This window comes from Frankliniella occidentalis, unplaced genomic scaffold (assembly GCF_000697945.3).
Source record: "Frankliniella occidentalis isolate FOCC.00 unplaced genomic scaffold, Focc_3.1 Scaffold48, whole genome shotgun sequence".
NCBI classification, from domain to species: Eukaryota; Metazoa; Arthropoda; class Insecta; order Thysanoptera; family Thripidae; genus Frankliniella; species Frankliniella occidentalis.
Window position 1 is genome coordinate 1,756,859 of NW_026267178.1, and position 4,592 is coordinate 1,761,450.

Consider the following 4,592-nt stretch of genomic DNA (forward strand, 5'->3'; position numbering starts at 1 on the left):
GATGAGTATTTAGGTGACCCATTTGCGAAAATTTCATTTTGCACACAGTACACTCGAGCATTCTCTCTCCTAATCGGGGCGTTGTCACTGCGCTCGACGACACCTGGAGGAAAATAGAATGAGAGGTTATAAAGTTATTCGATTCTATCGGGGCGGTACTCCTGTGTCAATATTGGATGAGGGGAAATGGTATAAATGTATGGACTCTAGTATTTTAAGGTATATCATGCCGCACTCTAGTATTTTAAGGTATATCATGCCGCACTCTGCAAATTTAACTACAGGAAAAGATATCCGTTTTGACTGTGAGACTAAAGTAGGTCAGTTTAAACTGATCGAGAAACGAAAAAGTCTTTTATTTTTAACTGTAGTAATTCTCTCTCAGTTTTAACTGATTGGATTGTCTCGCCGGTTAAACCGAGACTGAACGCTCTCGCACACTAGTAAAACAAGTGTTTAATGTTGCACGCCAATTGGTGTTTAAGTTCACGTGTGCATTTTCTCAACACATTGTGGCGTTTAACTGGGTTAAGCGTCAATTGGTGTTTGAACTTTCAACACTTACGAAAAGAATAGCAGCTGCACACCATATGGTTCCTATAGATTTGTGTGTGTCCAGGTGTGCAACTTGAGCTACGCCATGTAATGTTTAAAATCATAACTTGCACTCGTTGGTGTTTAAATTATGCACACTTGTTTTACTAGTGCAGTTGTAACTGACATCTTGATCTAGTTAAATTTGTAGAGCAATCATACTAATGGGCACACGGCGATACTTTCATGCATGGTAATAAATAAAACTAGAAGAAATATTTTGGAGCTTTCTCGACGAATGTTAGACGTGGGTAAACTATTGATTTTGGCATAAGGGACAGTTAAAAGCAGTCTTGGAAAATGTCAAAAAAAAAAAAAAAAAAAATTGTCAAAATGGAGCTGGCGAAAGGTCGCGGCGGGTTCGACCACCGGCGCGGGGCTCGGAGAGCCTTGACGCGGTCCGCTCGTTAGATCTGCCGCGCGCCCCGTCACTCCGGTTGAGTGACGCCGCCGCCTCCGCCGGCGCTGGTTGAGTGATTGGCGATCCAAGATGGCGGCCGGTTCGAGTTCCGCTCCACCCGGCTGACCGGTCGAGTCACCGCGGCGCCGTGGAGCGACGCCCGCGCCCCGGCTGGGCCCCGGCTGTGCTCGGCTCGGCCCTGGACCGAGAGGGATCGGCGATCATCGACGGTGGGTTGGTTGATTTGAGAGGGAGAGGGGAGGATCGAGTTTACAGGCTCAGTGGGCGGACCAGACACAGAGGAGGGGGTAATGATCAGCAGACTGGTAATTGCACGTCTAAGGAATAAACAAGAGCCCAAGCGATGACGAACTCCACGGGCAGGCGCGCGCACAGACACACACTCTCCACATACACACGGTGGACGCGACCGTCTGCAGACGACAGTTGCGGCATTTTCGAGGGCAAATCAACAACAGGGACGAGAACAACAACAGCGTACGAGGTCGATTACATTTATCAAGATATACACGACGGGATATAATTATACCCGACAACGGCGACAAAAATTGTCGAAAATAAAATAAAATAAAGGAACCGAGTGGGGAACAAAAGCAGGCTGTCGCAGAGACACGTGTGTCGCTCCTCGTCTGAAATCGACGAACCCGCTCCCTTGTCATGAGAGCAACGCGCAGATAGCGATATGCGAATCCTTTCTCAATCTAAATCTAAAAAAAAGGATAGGTGCAAGAAAGAGAAGGGGTGGAGGGGAGCAGGGCAGAGAGGCGGCGGCGCCACGGTCGAAGTGAAAATGACGCGGGCGAGTACTGCGGTGCGGCCGGTGATAGAGCGACTTGCACGAATGAACACTCCTGTCCGTCCGTCCGTTTGTTTGCACGCCTCACCGACCAAAGACTCCTCATTATTTGTTGTATTTTTTTCAACGCGCCCGCGCCGCCGTCTATACGGGTTTGAGCTAGTGTTTGAGAGTGGTACATCCTTTGGAAAAATGCGCGGTACATGGTTTATGACGCACATAGACGTCATTGGGTATATCTAGGGAACGTGGGGTTCGTGGAACTGGATGGATGGGTAGATGGGTATGCAGACACAATTGGCCTTTTCCCTAATGAACGCGACCCGCATCGCACCGCTCTCCTCTTCTACACACACTCTCACTCCTCGGAGTGTGGGGGGGAAAGGGGGGGGCGTACGTACAGCGGGGGCAAAGGGTAGAGCCGGGCACAGACAGCCAATCGAGTGGGCAAAGACTGGCCTCTCATAATGAGCGGGGAGTAACATCCGAGCCGGCCAGGCACGGCCCCCATGCCAACTGGACACGACGCGCAAGACGCGCTCGCTGTCTTCTCTCCCTCTCTCTCGCTCTTTCTCTCCTGACCCCACGGGTCCCTCAGCTCCAGCAAGGGCTCCCACTGGAGGATCCAGGCCCCGACCGACGCTGCGTCTCTCCTTCCAAACCGCAGACGCAACGCAAACTTTTCGATTAACGCTCCCAAGCCCAGCCGCGCCGCGTCCTCGCCGCCGATACTTTCCGTTCGACGAAATTAATTACATTTCTGAGGTATTACATTTCGAAACCGTCCTCCACGCCGCGCGCCGCCCGCTCGGCGCGTCGCCTGTCGTCGCGTAACAATAAACCGTTTTTGCTAATCGCTCGGCGGTTTCGCGTGATATTTTGGGGCCTAAATAAGCGTGTGACGCAACGAAGCGTTGCGAAAGGCATAGCGGCGTGACGAACCGATCCATCGACATTAGTGCGTCCTGGACACGAACTCCTCCGGCGGCCCCATGCAGGAGCTGCAGTACATACTCCAGAAGCTGCAGTCCCAGCACGTCCTGCCTGAATGAGAGACCTTCTCCGGCTCCAGGACAGCCTGCAGGCGCTCCAGTGGCGGCGCCTGGAGCGCTCATCCATCTCGCTTTGTAACGAATCGGTCAATTACCTCCGGAGTGATTGGCTCGCTACCGTATTTCCCCACGTTGATTAACTCCGTGAGGCAAGCGGCCGATGCCCAGAGTCCGTATGTGAGTGTGTGTGTGTTGATTGAACTAGATCAATCTACCATCGTGCCAAAATGAAAGGCCACCTCACCATACCAGTCAGTATAGCAGCACTTCGATCACACTGACAGCCAGGCAGAGTAGGAGGGGAGACGGTCGTGTCCGGCACCATAGGAATTCCTAGGTAGGTTTAAACCTACAGGTTCCTAGTGTGCTTCCCCGCTAGATCTTCCCCCCTTTTCGAAAAAAGAAAGGAAACGCGACAAAAAAGAACTAACAAGATGATGAAGTAACAAACAACTTCTAGACGGCAAAGATGTAAGGGAGTGACCGTCTCAAAATCCTGCCGTAAAGCCCGATCAGTCCATGACGCAAAACGCCTCGGGGGAGCGGGCGCGAGAGAGCGGCGCCAGGGGTCAAAGCGCAGCGCGCTACCGACTGCGCATCGGTGCTTTCGGACGCAGCCGCCCCTCGGCCCCAGACAGAGACGCATTCCCGGTGAAAGGAAGTGGATGAGTCGCTCTCGGTCGCTCTACACGTTACCCGACGACGAGCCCGTCTAGGGCGATGGCATACCAATGTACACACGGGAGCTGCTACCTTACCCTAGAGGGCGGCAAAAAAATTGAAGGTTTAAAAAGTTAGGGGGGGGTGCTCGGATCGAGATGCCACTTGCAAAACTAAATTTTTTGACACCTCACTCAACTTGATCGGACATCGGGGAAAGGTCGCACCACGCTATCAAAATTTAACATTGAGCTCTTATGGGAAAACGACCTGAAAAGTAAACTTTTTGAAAAAAAGGCTTATCATTGCAAAAATTTTGAATTTTGTTTCCAGAAATGAAATCTACACGTCAAAACACACCCAGCGATGTGCCACACTTGGTGTTGTACTCAAGGGTCCGTGGCCAGGTGGGGCCTTAACTTAGCTAAATTCTACTAAAAACGGCTAGAAGATCCATAAATTAGCATCTCTCAGCGGGTGCTCCTTTGGTGGAACACCAAGTGTGGCACATCACTGGGTGTGTTTTGACGTGTAGATTTCATTTCTGGAAACAAAATTCAAAATTATTGCAATGATAAGCCCATTTTCCAAAAAGGTTACTTTTTAGGTCATTTTTCCATAAGATATCTATGGTAAACTTTGATAGCGTGGTGCGACCTTTTCCCGATGTCCGATCAAGTTGAGTGAGGTGTCAAAAATTTTAGTTTTGCAAGTGGCATCTCGATCCGAGCACCCCCCCTAACTTTTTAAACCTTCAGTTTTTTTGCCGCCCTCTAACCTTACCCAGTCGAACGTTATTGAACATGCTGTAAGAATACACTGCGCACGATCAGACAGTGTGTGGCGGGCGTCTCGCGCAAACACAGCAGCGGCACTGGCGTCTCGTCAGCGGAAGTGACGCCCTGGGCAGTGCGGCAAGCCCACTGGCCCGCCCCGCCACGCCCCGCCACGCCCCGCCTCGCCCGGCTGGATGGCTGGAAGGGTTTCGATTCAAGGCCGTTGTCTTAGTCCGAAGCGTGCATCAGCGAAATAGAATCGCGATAACGATGAGTGGGCGGGGGTGGAGGGG

At 51.4% G+C, this 4,592-nt stretch overlaps 1 long non-coding RNA gene across 2 annotated transcripts in view; it reads right to left on the reverse strand.

Moving 5' to 3' along the window:
- The window catches only part of LOC113205843 (uncharacterized), a 45,835-nt gene continuing 41,243 nt past the window's right edge, over positions 1 to 4,592 (reverse strand). For both annotated transcript variants that reach the window (XR_008011102.1, XR_008011101.1), the window contains exon 5: positions 1 to 103. This is a non-coding gene — a long non-coding RNA (uncharacterized LOC113205843). The remainder of the gene's footprint in view (positions 104 to 4,592) is intronic.